This window comes from Drosophila montana, unplaced genomic scaffold (assembly GCF_035044405.1).
Source record: "Drosophila montana isolate Dmon_TW-CO22-7 unplaced genomic scaffold, ASM3504440v1 contig_2844_1, whole genome shotgun sequence".
Classification (NCBI taxonomy): Eukaryota; Metazoa; Arthropoda; class Insecta; order Diptera; family Drosophilidae; genus Drosophila; species Drosophila montana.
This window is the reverse complement of record NW_026997717.1, coordinates 53638-71345: the sequence shown is the minus strand read 5'-3', so window position 1 is coordinate 71345 and position 17708 is coordinate 53638. Positions and strand designations below refer to the sequence as shown.

The window sequence follows — 17708 nt, the reverse complement described above, 5'->3', positions numbered from 1 at the left end:
GATTAATAAACAGATCTGTTTATTACTCTATGGATACATATGTATGTATATAAACTTATTTGTATTATCTATGTATGTAAATATATGTATGTATTATCTACATACATATGTAAATCTATCAAACCAAACTGCTTATGAAGCTCCCGAAGTTTGTGGTTCGGCAATGTCGCTTTTTTTCCGGGTACATTTTTACGTTAGCATTCATAATTCTCTCAATTTTTTGCTCTCTTCTGTTTTGCAACCTCCGATGATTCTAGATTCTACATTCAAGAATTTTAAATCTTGAATTAACTTTTATTATTCTTGATTTTTTAAAGCTTACATTAAGTACAAATACTACGTAAAATAACTTTTTTGTACTTGATTCAAGAATATTAGTACTTATTCTAAGTCCATTCAGAGTTTATTTCAAATTAAGTACGCATTATACTTAACTCACGAATTTTTAGATCTATTCGGGCTCAAAGCGTTACGAATATTTTGGTATAGAATCAAGTACAAAAGGTCTTATCATTAACCCGCCGTTTTTCTCTCTGTCTATATTATCTCTATATATAAAACTGTTTGTCCTGACTGACTGACTGACTGACTGATTGGTGATCAACGCACAGCCCAAACCGTAAGAGCTAAGAAGCTGAAATTTTCACTGTAGCTACCTTATGTGATGTAGGTGCACGTTAAGACGGGGTTTCGGGAAATTCCACCCGCAAGTGTGGAAAAATCGCGAAAAAAGTTTGTATGTAACTTTTTTGTTTACCATCCGATCGGCCTCAAACTTATTTTCAAAGATCTTTGTTCAAATTCATTTGAGGGGTGTTTCACACTTTTCGAAAAATCCATTCCTCCTTGGTGGAAATGGAGGTCAAAGATTTGGTGGGTGACGTTTCGCGCTCAAATTCATTTCCAGAGATCTATAAGAAAAATCATTTGATACGTGTTTCACACTTTTCGCAGAATTCAAACTTCTTCGGGGGAATGCGATTTCAAGATTTTTTGGGCGAAGTTTTAAGTTGTGTCCGATTTGCTTCAAACTTATTTTCAAAGCTTTACATAAGAACTTAATGAATACGTATTTCAGCGATTTGGGAAATTCCACCCGCAACAGTGGTAAATTGGCGGAAAACGGTTGTATGAAAGTTTTTTGTTTACCATCCGATCGGCCCCAAACTTATTTTCAAAGATCTTTGTTCAAATTCATTTAAGGGGTGTTTTACACTTTTCGAAAAATCCGTTCCTCCTTGGTGGAAATGAGGGTCAAAGATTTGGTGGGTGACGTTTCGTTATAAGAAAAATCAATTGAGACGTGTTTCACACTTTTCGCAGAATCCAAACTTTTTCGGGTGGAATGATTTTTGTGCGAAGTTTTAAATTGTGTCCGATTTGCTTCAAACTTATTTTCAAAGCTCTATATAAGAATGTAATGAGAACGTGTTTCAGCGATTTGGGAAATTCCACTCGCAACAGTGGTAAATTGGCGGAAAACGTTTTTATGAAAGTTATGTGTTTACCGTCCGATCAGTTTCAAAATCATTTCAAATTTTTTTAAGAACATTGATTTTATAACATACCTGCCACGGGCAAGGCCTGGTTATACCCGCTAGTATTATATATTTTTAATATATAATCTAAATGATCTCCCCTCTGTTGTATAACATGCACAAATGATTATGTATGCCGACGATGTAATCGCGCACAAGCTGATTTGAAGTTTAAACAACTTTGGGATTTGGTCCAAGTGCATGTTTATGACTCCCAATCGTACTAGTCCTTATCTTATTCTCTAAACGATTGCCAATATTTCATTGCAACTTACAATGTGACAACTTAAAACTAGAAAATATTTTGCTTTGATCAATTAGGGAAAGGCAATAACCACCCGATGAAAAAAAAGACATTTAATTTTATATTTATCAGAGTATTTTAACTATCAGATATGTCTCCTAGCATTATATTCTCACTCCCAACGGTTTGACGGACTGCGATCGCGATTTAAATCCTAAGTTTTTGGGAATTCCCATAAATTAAATAAACCCATCGAGCACAATATGTAAGAATAAGTTCCTACAGTCCAATATACACACACGCACACCATTTGGTCGCTAAGCATGACCTCATGGCTTTTGGTTTTTCTCAGCGCTAGTCAGCCCCAAATTTAATAGAAAATAATTTGATTTATGCTTATGTATAAGTCACTCGCTTATACATCCAACTGTAGTAGCACTCCAAACACAGCGCACACATACACAACCACTTATACATAGACATGCACACAGATATCCTTGTGAATAATTGCCTAAAATACTTGCATAGATTCGAAATGATTTCCACACTTTGAATGCATAAACGTAAACGATATTCAAAACTGAATCAGATGCTTACACCGTTTTGCGTTTTTGCACGCAGAGTCCGCCAGCCTATTCAAGTGGATGCCTTGCAATATTTATTAATTTATTTATCTCTCTTCTTTATATATTGGACTGTTGGTCCTGACCAGCTGATTGGTGATCAACGCACAGGTCAAATCGTAAGAGCTAGGATGTTGAACTTTTGACCGTAGTCATCTTATGTGATGGAGGTGCACAGTAAGGCGCGTTTTGGGAACTTCTAACCACAAGTATGGACAAAATAGGAAAAAACCACTGTAAGAACATTTGTTTTTACCATCTAATCGGCTTCAAAAGCAGTAACAGAGATTTATGTTTAAATTCATTGAGGGGTGGAAAATCCAACCCTCCTTGGGATAAATGGTAGTCAAAGATTTCGTATGCGAAGTTTCGGCCTTAATTTAGTTTCTTAGAATCTTCCCGGAAAATAATTCGACACGTGCTTAATGAACGAAAGTTTATATTGCAAGATTAACATATGCGGGAAACGTTGATTCCAGCTTAAGGTTCTTTATTCGTTGGACTTAAACTTATTTTAAAATATCTATTTAAATATGACTTTAGACGTTGAGTTCAAAATAGTACGGTTAGATATAAATTGTTTTGTTTATTTTGTTTCTTGTGATTTCATTCCTTTTCCGCTTAGCTTTCAATATACGAGTTCTTTAATATACGAATTCTTTAAGCGGCCAAACAAATTTAGCTACCCTTTAAACAAGGTTTGCGAGATATAAGAGAGGACTGTAAGAGCGAAAGCTCCCCATGCAGAATACGTTCCATTTCCAGGTATGCGTACACTCTCTGCCTCTGCAGTACTCTCTTTCAGTACTCTCTCTATCTGAAGCTTAATCTACATAGCAACAGCTGCTGCTCTAGCAGCCAGCAGCGAACTCAAAAAGCCAAAAGTTCAACTTCAGTCGTAGGAATTCATTCGTGAGTCATGGCCACAAAGGACCAGCTGCAGATTCTCTGTGCATTTAGCCTCTCTGTGTATGTGCGTGCTTTTTTGTGTGTGGCCGCCCATCTCTGTGCAGCTCAAGTTAAATCGGGCAATTGACAAAAGTATTGCTAGTTTTTAGGCGCGTGTAGGCCCTGGCTTATTCTTACGTTATCGTTACTTTTTATTTTACAAGCACTCAACTGGTGGCAAAATGCAACGCAATAAAGTATAATACCGAGAATATTAAATAAAATTCTTATTTGATATATGGCAAAAATTCAACCGAGGAAAGATTTAAAAAAAAAGGTCTCCCAATATATATGAGACATGTATGCGTGCCTGTGTATGTGTCTGCATATACCTAAAACACAAAAAACATCAATAAATTAGAAGAAAAACAAGTAAAAGGTTCTAGTCGGGAGCTCCCGGCTAGGGGATATCCTGAACCAAAGACAATATAAACACAGTGATTATAACACAGTGTTTATATTGTCTTTGCCTGAACCCTCTTATTTCAACACCAACGTGCTCGTTCGCTTTAGTAGTAAGAAAGATAAATTAATACAAGTAAGAGGTTCTAATCGGGAGCTCCCGACTAGGGGATACCCTGAATCCTCTTCTTCCGACACCAAATGCAGCTCGCGCTACGCGCTCGTTTGCTTTAGTAGTAATGAAACTAAATTTAAAAAATTTTTTCCTCAGTAGGCTTCGAACTTGCAACAGACCGCAATACTTGCCGCCGTTTCTAGTCAGTAGCCACACCAGCCAAAAGAACTGATTCCACGAGAGGGTTCGAGCTCGCAGCAGACCGCATTACTTGCCGCCGCCCCTACTCAACAGCCACACCAATAATTAAGTCTTATTGAGTAAAAAACGAATTAAAATAGCAGCACAGAAAATAATACAATCGTAATTGCAATGCTGTTAATAGAAATCGAAGCAGACGCGCATGAATCTGTGTGTGTGACATGTATACAGAAATTCTTGGAAGTTGCTCTTGCTGCCGCTGATACAAGGAAAGTCAAAACACGTTTTCTTTAATAATTCTGTTTCTTAACCGATCTTGATGAAATTTTCTACAGTACATCTTATTGTGTTATAGAATATTTGTGCATTCTCAAAAAGTCAATTGCATTTAATTGTGGCTTATATTGGTGGGCAGCATAAATTGGCGTTTTGACTTGATTTATAGCTATGAGATAGTAGCCGGGAGGTGGTGATAGCTTTAAAATGAAAGGCACTTAATATATGTACATATATACTATTCTAGAAGCTACATGTCAAGTTTGGTGACCTTAGCTCTTATTATTTACCAAAACTGCTCAAAAAAACAGGATTTCGAAGAAGGAATCATCCCCGACCCCATAAAGTGTTTATATTCTTGATCAGCATCAACAGCCGAGTCGATCTAGCCATGGCCGTCTGTCTGTCCGTCCGTCCGACCGTCTGTATGTATGAACGCAAGGATTTCCGAACCTATAAAAGCTAGAGAATTGAAATTGAACGTAGGTCCTCCTAGTGCCAGCGCAGTACGAATTTGATTCTGATAGTCGATAACTTGCCCCTTTTCAAGTAATCGATAAAATCGTTATCAAAATCCTGTTTTTTATTTAGCAAATTTCGTAAGTTACAAGAGACAGAGTCACCAAACCTTACATTTAGCTTATATATATATTATATTTATCAAGTATCTTTCATTTTATAGCTATCGCCACCACCCCGCTACCTACCACTTAGCTATAAATCTAGCTAATAAACCAATTTGTATTGCCCACCAATATAAACCACAATTATAATGCAATTGACATTTTGAGAATATATAAATATGCTATAGTACAAAAAGATCTACTGTTGAAAATTTCATCAAGATCGGTTAAGAAACACAGTCATTAAAGCAACCGTGTAGTTAGTTAGTTTCTTGAAATGCGAAAATGCGTATAGCTCACAGATTAATGCAATTAGTTGTCAAACTTCTTTTGCATTTTGTTTCTAATACTTCTGCCGGTTCCAGAAATAAACAATTCTTTTCTCATTGGGGAATACGCCGGAATGTTAATAGGCGATTCTGATTAAATTGCGTAAAAGACGCACAAAATTAATACATCATTTTAATGGTGCTCCCATTTTATACCCTTGCAGAGGGTGTTATTATTTTGTCGTGAAATGTGTAACGCATAGAAGGAGACATCTCCGACCCCATAAAATATATGCATCCATGATCAGTTTCAATAGCCGAGTCGATATAGCCATGTCCGTCTGTCCGGCTGTCCGTCTGTCTGTTTCTATGCGAACTAGTTTCTCAGTTTTAAAGCTAGAATTATGAAACTTTGCAAGAGTTCCTCTTTCTGTTGCACGCAGTACATATGTCAAAACCAGCTATATCATATAGCTGCCATAGGAACGATCGGTCGAAATTAAGTTTTTGTATGAAATTTTGTTTTGTTTATAAAGATATCTTGACCAAACTCGGCATTTATTAGTTCTACTATGCTCCTTGTATTTATGCAAAATCCTATCAACATCGGACCACTGTATAATATAGCTGCCATAGGAACGATCGGTCGAAAATTAAGTTGTTGCATAAAAATTTTTTCTGTTCTTCAAGATATCTTAACCTAACTCGGCATTTATTAGTTTTACTATACTCCTCATACATATGCAAAATCCTATCAACATCGGACCACTGTGTAATATAGCTGCCACAGGAACGATCGGTCGAAAATTAAGTTGCTGCGTAAAAATTTTTTCGGTTCTTCAAGATATCTTGACCTAACTCGGCATTTATTAGTTTTACTATACTCCTCATACATATGCAAAATCCTATCAACATCGGACCACTGTATAATATAGCTGCCGTAGGAACGATCGGTCAAAAATTAAGTTGTATGGAAAACTTTTTTGTTTTTCAAAATATTTTAACCATACTATTTTCCCTGAGCTTCTTAGATACGGGCGAATCACTATGAGCATTATGAAAAGTGGAATCTGCAAGGGTATTAAATCTTCGGCGTGCCGAAGATAGCCCTTCTTTCTCGTTCATCTTCACGTTACGTTCAGTTTCGAAAAGAAATTTATATGATATTATTTAAATAATTAAAAGCGGAACGTGCAAAACCTTTAAACAGTGAGGAAAAAGGAAAAATCAAAGCTTTAAAGGAGTGTGGCCCTTCTATATACGAAATTGCAAATAATTAACAGAAGTCGAAAAGTCATGAGCACTTTTGTACGGAATCCACATGGCTATGGAAATAGTATGAAAGGAAGAAAATCCAGCGTAGTTTCATCAGTTGATAAAAGAGCCGTTTTGAGGTGTGCATCTAAGTAACTCGCATGATTCGACTGCTAAAATTAACGACAAATCGAGTGTTACTGCATATGTTTTACAGTTAAACGGGTTATTTGGAGGGCAGGACGCCTAAAACGTCGAAAACTAAAAAAAAAACAGCCCTGAACAGTGTTCGAAAGGAGCAGCGATTATTATTTTGCCGAGCCAATATGACCATACAGCGGGAGTGGCACCGAGTTGTATTCTCCGACCAAAAAAAAATTTAATTTGGTGGGCCCGGATGGCTATAACTATTACTTTCACGATTTAAGGAAGAAAGAGCATTAACTTGACCGATTGCATAGTCGAGTGGGCGGCGTAATGATTTGGGGAACAATTTCATATTATGGGTCGCTCCAACCCAAAAATTTGACTACCGAAATAAACGCAGAGTCATACAAAATCTTTTTGGAAAAGGCTTTTCCTGAGGCGAGAAATTTGTTTGGAACCTTGCAGTGGAAGTTTCAACATAATAACGCCCCAATCCACACAGCGAGAGTCGTCAAAGTTTGGCTGGATCGTGAGAATATCACGTTAATGAGCTGGCCTTCTTATTCCCCTGACTTAAATGGTATAGAAAATGTTTGGAAATGGCTAGCAGGGAAGTTATATGAATCCGGTAAACAATATTCTACAAAATCGGAGCTTATTGAGTGGATCCAATAGGCCTGGTCAAGAATATCGCTTGATTATATCAAGCGCTTGTATGATTCTCTACCAAACAGGATATATGAAGTTATCCTGAATCGTCGGGACTTCACTCATTATTAATTATATTGTATTAAACTTACTTAGCTTAGTCAGTAAATATCATGTATATAACTTTAAATAAGATTTTTCGACAACTGTGCTATTCTAGTGAGCCAGTTTTGGTGGCATGAATATTGAATATTTAAACAATATATTATTTTAAATATTGCTTTCAGTAAACTATCGTTTTTATTTTCTGTTTAATGGTGAATATTTAATTATAATTAAAACAAAAAAATTTGATGAAACATAAAGGAGAAATCTTGCTCTTACTTTGAAAGATAAGTATATACGCATTCATACGCGTCTTCATTGAATTCTATCAACAGCATTGCAATTGCGATTGTATTGATTTCTGTGCTGCTATTTCAAGCCGATTTTTTCATATTAGTCTTCAATTGTTGGTGTGGCTGTCTGGTAGAGGCGGTTGCAAATAGCGAGATCGAGTCCAATTGAGGCAATTTTTTTTTTTAATTTTATTTTATTACTGCTGAACCAAACGAGCGCGTAGCCCGAGCTGCATTTGATGTTGGTAGAAGAGAGTTCATGGTATTCCCTATTGCCTCTCACTTGTTTTATTATACGAATAATAATAATTATTATTATTATTAGTACTGGTATTATCATATACGGCTGTACCAAATACAGCCTAGGGTTCCAGCCGAGAATTCGAAAACAATGCGTGAATGTATCTGCCTTTTGTGCTACGTAAAGATATGAATGCTTTTCACTTTTGTCTCACATTTTTCTTTGTTTGCTTTCCCTCTGGATCTAAATTTCAATTTAGATTGATGGTTTTATCATACAACCTGGACATTCTAATCTCGATATGAATCTGGTGCTGGATTTACTTTAAGTGGTGGTGCTCGCTCTTTCGGATTCCATTTGACATATTCTTCTGCGTTGTCACGGGCTAACCGATTTGGGGCTTCAGCGCCTACGACATACAAAATGGCTTCGAAGACGAGAGACGCGATTCAATTTTACGCACTTATGTACGCAACGCCAAAAACTGCCACCTTATTGACATATTCTATTTGGTAAGTACGTCCTGCCCATAAATATCCCCGACTAACTTCTCCATGAGCATTACTAAAAATGCCAGACCGGAAACGGGTCTGTGGTTCTGGGCCTTTGAGTCTGGGTTCTCGACATGCAAAAATAACTCGGAGGATGCGGTTTGCAGTCTGACACATAAATTATCTAATCCGATTGCCGCTTCCCTGCGCTGCGCCAGTGAATTCCATTTCTTTAGTTGGTCCAGATGGGATGACAGGCGCACTTGGGCATCAGTTGACGCCTTATGCCGAGTCTAATATTTTACTTTGTTGCTTACTCCTGTTGTGGTTATTTGAGATTTATCTTTTTAATAAAAATTGTTTTGCATTCTCTTTTCGACAAATACTTTGCAGACTTCAGACTTTTCCCTTTACGGAATGTCGTTATTATACAGAGATTTTTTCCTAACATATAAATTAAACTATTTTTTATTATACCCTGAGCCTATTAAAAATGGGTAATAAGGGTATAATGTATTTGTGCAAATGTATGTAGCAGGCAAAAGAAAACATCTTCGACCCCATAAAGTATAAATATTCTTGATCAGCAATAATAGCCTACTCTATCGTCCGTGCGTATGTATGAACGCAAGTATATCAGAACCTATAAAAGCTAGAGACTTGAAATTTGGTATGTAGGTCCTCCTAGAGCCCGCGAAGATTGTTTCCGGTAGTCGACAACTTGCCCCGCTTCCAAGTAATCGATACAAATCGATATCGAAATCGTGATTTTTGTGCAAATCTCTAGGATTTAAGAGCTAGAGGCACCAAACATGACATGTAGCATCTAGAATAGTATATGTATATATATCAAGCATATTTTATTTCATAGATATCGATACCACCCCACTATCACCACATAGCTATAAATCAAGTAAAAACTCGAATTTATATTAAACATTTCACTAAGATCGGTTTAGAAACACAAAAGTTTTTAAGGAAAATGTGTTTTGGCTGGCCACGAGTTTAGGGAAGCTAACGCAAATTGCAAGAATTTCTGTATACTTGTACACCCACACATTCATGCGCGTCTTTATGGAATTCTATCAACAGCATGGCAATTGCGATTGTATCGTTTTCTGTTCTGCTATTTTAATCCGTTTTTTTTTTCTCATTAAGATTCAATTGTTGGTGTGGCTGTTGAGTAGAGGCGACGGCAAGTGGTGCCCATAAAAATGGTTAAAAGCCACTTCGTAGCAATTAATCAAATACATATGAACTACACACGAGCGCATACCGCGAGCTGAATTTGGAGTTGGTCGAAGAGGGTTCAGGGGATTTCCTAGTCGGGAGCTCCCGTTTTAATATAAGTTGAGAGATATTAGCATGAAAAACTTAAACAAATTATTAAATAAATTGGAAAGCAAAACATCTCTATATACAAAACTGTTTTTTCTGATTGACTGGTGATCAACCCGACGCTAAAATCGAAAGAACCAAGTCGCTGAAATTGTTACTGTACTTACTTTGTGTGATGGAGGTAAGGCGGGGCTTAAGGAAATTCCAACCCCAAATATGTAAAATTCGCGAGAAACGGCTTTATGTACTTCAATTATAACAAGTAAGAGGTTCTAGTCGGGAGCTCCCGAGTAGGGGATACCTTGAACCCTCTTCTTCCAACACAAAATGCAGCTCGCGCTATGTGCTCGTTTGATTTAGTAGTAATAAAGAAAAATGAAAATAAAACAATAAAGAAGGGCTATCTTCGGCACGCCGAAGATTTAATACCCTTGCAGACCCCACCTTTTCATAATGCTCATAGTGATTCGCCCGTATCTAAGAAGCTCAGGGAAAATAGTTAATGCCGAGTATGGTTAAAATATTTTGAAAAACAAAAAAGTTTTCCATACAACTTAATTTTTGACCGATCGTTCCTACGGCAGCTATATTATACAGTGGTCCGATGTTGATAGGATTTTGCATATGTATGAGGAGTATAGTAAAACTAATAAATGCCGAGTTAGGTCAAGATATCTTGAAGAACCGAAAAAATTTTTACGCAGCAACTTAATTTTCGACCGATCGTTCCTGTGGCAGCTATATTACACAGTGGTCCGATGTTGATAGGATTTTGCATATGTATGAGGAGTATAGTAAAACTAATAAATGCCGCGTTTGGTCAAGATATCTTGAAAAACAAAACAAAATTCCATACAACTTAATTTTCAACCGATCGTTCCTGTTGCAGCTATATGATATAGTGGTCCGACCTTTATAGGATTTTGCGTATATATGAGGAGCATAGTAAAACTAATAAATGCCGAGTTTGATCAAGATATCTTTATAAACAAAAATGTTACTCATACAAGAACCTACTTTTCGACCGATCATTCCTATGGCAGCTTTATGATTTAGTGGTCCGATCCAGCTGGTTTTGACATAAGTACAACAGAAAGAGGCACTCTTGCAAAGTTTCATAATTCTAGCTTTAAAACTGAGAAACTAGTTCGCATAGAAACAGACAGACGGACAGCCGGACAGACGGACATGGCTATATCGACTCGGCTATTGAAACTGATCATGGATGCATATATTTTATGGGGTCGGAGATGTCTCTTTCTATGCGTTACACATTTCACGACAAAATTATAATACCCTCTGCAAGGGTATAAAAAAAAATTGTTCCCTTGGCAGGCTTCCAACTCGCAACTGACCGCACCACTTGCCGCTGCCTCTACTCAAGGGCCACGCCTATAACTGAGCTTGATGAGAAAAAAATCAATTAAAATAGCAGCACAGAAAACAATACAATCGCAATTGCAATGCTGTTGATAAAATTCAAAGCAAACACGCATGAATGTGTGTGTGTACATGTATACAGAAATTCTTGGAATTTACGCAACAGCTGTGCTGCTAGCACGTGCGCACATAACTTTTGTGTTTCTTAACCGATCTTGATGAAATTTTCGACAGTACATCTTATTGTAGAATGGAATAAAGAATATTTGTGTATTCTCAAAAATGCAATTGCATATAAATCGTGGCTTCAATTGATGGGCAATACAAGTTAGATAATTAACTTGATTCATAGCTTTGTGGTGGTAGCGGAGAGGTGGCGATAGGTATATAAAGAAAGATACTTGATATATATATACTATTCTAGAAGATACATGTCAAGTTTGGTGACTCTTGCTCATATTATTTACCAAAATTGCTCAAAAAACAGGATTTCGATAACGATTTTTATCGATTACTTGGAAACGGGGCAAGTTATAGAATATCGGAAACAAACTCGACCTGCGCGGGCACTAGGTGGACCTACAGCCAATTTCAAGTCTCTAGCTCTTATAAATACATAGGTTCTGATATCCTTGCGTTCATACATACGGACAGACGGACGGGCGGACAGACAGACAGACGGAAATGGCTAGATTGACTCGGCTGTTGATGCTGATCACGAATATATATACTTAAAGGGGTCGGAGATGCTTCCTTCTGCCTGTTACATACATTTGCACAAATACAATATACCCTGTTTGCCCATTTCTAATGGGTTCAGGGTATAAAATAGGTAGAAAGAGTATATTGTATTTGTGCAAATGTATGTAACAGGTAGAAGGAAGCATCTCCGACCCCATATTCTTAATTATCATCACAAGCCGAGTCGATCTAGCCATATCAGTCTGTCTGTCCTTCCGTCCGTATGTGTTAACGCAAGGATCTCAGAAGTTATAAAAGCTAAGGACGTGAAACCGATAATTGATTACTTTCCCCGTTTATAATCGATAAAAATCGATATAGAAATTCTGTTTTTGGTGCAAATCTCGTAAGTTATAAGAGTCGCTATATTTAACATGTAGCTTTTTGAATAGTATATATATATCAACTATCTTTCATGTCATAGTTATTAACCCGCCAACCAACATAACATTGCTACAAATCAAATAAATAAACCAATTGGATCTACCCGTCAATTGAATCCATAATTTTAAAGCAATTGTCTTCTTAAGAATATACGAATATTCTATAGCATAATAAGATCTACCGTTGAAAATTTCATCAAGATCTAGCATCTAGCGCAAATTGAAAGAATTTCTGTATATATGCACACACACACAATCATGCGCGTCTTTATTGAATTCTATCAGCAGCATTGCAATTGCGATTGTATTGCATTCTGTTCTGTATGCAAGTGCTGCTATTTTAATTCGTTTTTTTTTTCTCAGAGTATCCCCTAGTCGGGAATTCCCGACTAAAGCCTCTTAATTGTTTTTATTTATAAAATGAGCGTTCCTTTATTTTTAAATTATTATTTATAAAGCGCAAGCGAGCAAAATGTAAGACAGTAAGCACGCTATAGCAGCCAAAACACTTACACGCATATGTGTAAGGCTGTTATAAATATGCAAATGTATGTTTGTGTGTGTGAGTGTGTGTGCTCATAGCCAAGGACACTGTCTGCATAGATAGATACATACATGCCAGAGACACCTACTTAAAAAAATATGGGCTTCATTTGACCCAAATCACAGTTGCATAAGCAGCAACAACAGCAGCAGCAGTAGTAACAGCCGCATCCAACGACAAGAGTCGTACCCACTCTTATCCTTAGACACATCAGCAAATCCAGTTGACGTTGTCGCCATTCGCCAAATTAAAACCAAGTACTAGTGAGTATCCGTGTGCACACTTAAAGCACATACACACATATATATATAGAGGAGCCGTAAATGGCCAACGCGTATATCACAATTATAGCGCATACATGTGTATTTATTTTACTTCATTATATTCGCACACTGCCAACGGCAAAAGTCAAGCTCGCTGCAATTCCCCGTTGAGTTTTATACTACATGCAGTAAAGTCATATATAGATACATTTGTATTTATTTTACTTCATTATATTCGCACACTGCCAACCGCAAAAGTCAAGCTCGCTGCAATTCCCCGTTGAGTTTAATACTACATGCAGTATAGTCATATATAGATCCATGTATGTAAATAGTATGGTTTATTATACTAGTATATAGTATTTATAATACTAGCACTTCTGTCGAAAGCCGAAGAAATTCGTCTTCAAAAATGATTTACTTGTTTGTATGCAAACATATGATTAACAATTGGTATGCAAGATATGTTAAAAACATTTTTCATAAATATACAAATAAGAACAATAATAAATTATTTTAACAATGGCATCGTATAACACAAATTTTAGTTGTAAATTATGCCATCGATGCATAATGTGGTCCTTGCTAAAACCAACACACGCATGCTAGCAAAAATAATAGTTGACAACAAACAACAACAGTAGAAGAATGCAGACTGCGGCTAGAATTTGACTTATTTCGCAATTTAAGCATATGTGCGTGTGTGTGTGTGTGGTAACATGCGATGTTTTTAGATGTCCCTAACTCTGCTAGTCTAGTCTGCTAGAGGTCTAAATGTAATCACATACACTACAAATACTCTATGTGACAAATCAAAAAGCATTGGGTCGTTTAATACCGCTAAAAGCTCGAAACCATTCTATTCTAATATTAATTATATTCATTTTGTTATAAAATTAAAGATCGCTTAATAATTAATATGAATGGATACTTTGATGTGGATTGGCGTGAACGGGCTAAAGGCGAATTAATCGTTTGAAGACTCATATCGTCGTTTAATTAAATATGATTATCTGCGAAATAATTTATAAATAACATCCCCGTGCACAGATTGTCAACGAATACGCGGACTGGTTTCTCACCTCACAGCATTCGAGCAACGCACGTGATATGGCCGTGGCAGGGCTACCCGATGCTCAGTTCGTGGCGCCCAAAGAACTGACTGGTTTACAGCCAATCCCGATGCTCAGTTTGTGGCGCCCATACAACAGCCAATCCGCAGCCGTCAGTGGGCTCTGCGACGCGCAGTGGGGTAGCCAGTTTCGGCACAGCCGTTGAGTCACCATGGTGAGGATTTGCCAAACATATACGGCGTGGCGATGGTCCACAGCTTTAAACAAAAAGTTCAACATAGCAGATGCAACGACAATAATTCTTTCACCACCCTAAGCAAACCGAACTAGCATCATAACCAGGACTATGTGCTACCCGATTCAAGGAAGTACGAATGCAGACCGCATGGTGTGCTCGGCATATATATCCTGTACCAGGTCAAGCCCGATATATGCAAAACAAGTGTCTTAGTGTTTGACACACTGCAGCAGTCGAAGCAATCCGATTCTGACATCTATCTGCATTGTGTGGTACTGGTCGTGTTGGTACTAAAGGCCAGGCCATTACCGTTGCCTCTAATAAGAACGATGCTAACGAAGAACAGGATCGATTCGATGTCACCAAAAACGAGCTGCCAGAGAAAATGTCCACATTTATTGAGGCATGGAGAACATAAGAACATTAAACAAAATATACCAATTTATATGAAATTTACTTTATAACTAATAAAATACAATCCAAACAAAAGTTTTTGGAATCAATAACCAGCTTAATTTGTAGTTAGAATCTTGAAGCCGAAAAATATTCCTTTTTTTAATCAACCTTTGACCCGCATTTTCCATTCAAGAGCAGTGGATGGATAATAAATAAATTTTCTTAAAGATCTTTCAATTTTAACCATAGATGCGGGAGGAATTTGCCATAACTCCGTCTCTCATAAGGAAACTACAATACAAATTCCAGTTTGGCCTGTGCGTTGATCACAAATCAGTCAGTCGGGACGAACAGTTTTATATATAGAGATGAAGCCACTAGGAGCTGTTTCGCCAGTTGTGACTTAATGTATTTATTAAGAATTCTATAAGCTGACACATTCAAAATCAGTTATGTATCACTTGTAAATATAGGTCAAGTATTCGCCGGCTCAGAAGTAGATGACAACACGAGATTACTTGCATACCTTGCCATACGTTTTCTGCCATGGGATATTTTATATTTTAATTCCCTTGAGCTTTTATTATAATTTTAATTGCCAAGACCCAGCGATTGAGCTAAAATCGTAAAGAGGGCTACAACCACCGACCAAATGCTGTCAAGAACACTAGATAATTATGTACAGATAGCCAAAAGCCCAAAGGCTGGCCTGGTAGAGAGAAGCAGCAATTGCCTTATGTATCATGTGCCTTTCATTAGTGGAACGACAAAAAACCCAACCAAAAATCAACTTGCGCTGCAAGTGGCCCCATGATGCTGGGTGCCTCTGGCAGAGGAAGTCGGAGCCTAATCCAATATCCGGGCATTTAAGAACCGATTACCTCAAGAAAACAGCCAGTTACGAAGCGGTATTTCAATTTGTTCCGACTTATTATAGCTTATAGTTTGAAATTTCAACACTGGACGCTGGCTTTCAGTTGCACAACTGTGTGCCGTACTACCTTTATATATATAATAACATAAAAGGCGCGATACGCTATCATGGTTGAGTTGAGTTGAGTTAAGTGGGTCTCTCAAGCGTTCGAGCTTTAAGTCCTCTTACTTTAAGTAATATTACTTTCTTGTATTTTGTAATTCTATTGAGCTTTGAATTTGGTAGCTTAGGTCAAATTAGTAATTGTAATAATTAGGTTAAGTTCAATAAAACTTAAAGTAGTCTAAAATGAACAACCCCGCTCGTGAACTTACGTGAGCCACCGTCTAGGACTCTTCTAATCTTAATACTCCCAACAATTGTACAAAACCCCTAAAGCCGCCTCGGTTGGTAATCACGCCGCAGGCCGCATCATATCTACGTGCAGTTTGGGGCTCCGCACATGGCGCAGCCGATATCCAACAATCTCTATACACATACATATATAAAACTGTTTGTCCTGACTGACTGACTGACTGATTGGTGATCAACGCACAGCCCAAACCGTAAGAGCTAGGATGCTGAAATTTTCACTGTAGTTACCTTGTGTGATGTAGATGCACGTTAAGACGGGGCGTCAGACAATTTCACCCGCGAGTGTGGAAAAATCGCGAAAAACGTTTCTAAGAAATTTTTTTTGTTTACCATCCGATCGGCGCCAAACTCATTTTCAAAGATATTTGTGCAAATCCATTTGGGGGGTGTTTCACACTTTTTATACCCTGAACCCATTGAAAATCGGTAAAAAGGGTGGAGGCAAGGATCTCAGAACCTATCAGAGCTAGAGACTTGAAATTTTAGCTGTAGGTCCTCCTAGTCCATGCGCAGATCGAGTTTGTTTCCGATATTCGATAACTTGCCCCGTTACCAAGTAATCGATAATAATCGATATCGAAATCCTGTTTTTTGGTATATAATAAGAGCTAGAGTCACCAAACTTGACATGTAGCTTCTAGAATAGTATATATATGTATATATCAAGTATCTTTCATTTTATAGTTATAGCCACCTCCACGCTACCACCAAAAAGCTATAAATCATGTTAGTAAGCCAACTTGTATTGCCTTTCCAATTAAGCCACAATTTAAGTGCAATTGTCATTTTGAGAATACACGAATATTTTCTGATATAATTAGATATACTAATGAAAATTTCATCAAGATCGGTTAAGAAACACCAAAGAAAATGTGTTTTGGCCTGCAAACACGTGCAGCAGCAAGCGCAAATTCCAAGAATTTCTGTATATGTACATGTACACACACACATTCATGAGAGTCTTCTTTGAATTCTTTCCACATCATTGCAATTGCGATTGTATTGTTTTCTGTGCTCCTATATTAATTCGCTTTTTTCTCTTTAATATTTAATTATTGGTGTGCCTATTGAGTAGAGGCTGCGGTAAGTAACGCGGTCAGTTATAAGTTCAAACCCTACCCGGGAAACTATTATTTTTTTTTTTTGGTTGTTGTGGCTGTTGCGTAGAGGCGGCAGCAAGTAATGCGGTCAGTTGCGAGCTCGAACCCTGCCAAGGGAATTTTTTTTTATTGTAATTTATTTTTATTACTACTAAAGCAAACGAGCTGCATTTGGTGTAAAAGGGTTCAGGGTATCCCCTAGTCGGGAGCTCCCGACTAGAACCTCTTACTTGATTAACATTAATTTACTTGCGCTTTAAAAACTCATCTCGATCTGAGTAATTCATATTCAAATTCTACGCGCGTTTTTAAATCAATTTTATAAAATTATTTATCGTCTGCAACAGAAAATTATTATATTTTACCGAAATATAATTTCAGTTTTGCTCGATTCCACAATCAAATTGATATTTTGACGCCTTGACAAGAAAAACATGTCAAATGCAAATTGAAAAACACTGCGTTGGCATATGGCACCTGTGGTCACTAACAAGAAATGGTAGAAAAGAGGGACGACAATATGACAATGCTTGGGTGCTTAACATG

The 17708-nt window shown here is 37.3% G+C and overlaps 1 long non-coding RNA gene across 2 annotated transcripts; it reads left to right on the top strand.

Annotated features, from left to right (window-relative positions):
* The first annotated feature begins 3313 nt into the window (after nucleotides 1–3313).
* Nucleotides 3314–14884, top strand: LOC135430052 (uncharacterized). Of its 2 annotated transcripts, XR_010436526.1 has the most exons (4): nucleotides 3314–3630; nucleotides 8187–8439; nucleotides 14118–14354; nucleotides 14458–14884. It is a non-coding gene; the product is annotated as an uncharacterized LOC135430052 (long non-coding RNA). The 2 variants fall into 2 exon arrangements; XR_010436525.1 differs by lacking the exons at nucleotides 3314–3630; nucleotides 8187–8439 and having other exon boundaries at nucleotides 13813–14354.
* The last annotated feature ends 2824 nt before the right edge of the window (nucleotides 14885–17708 follow it).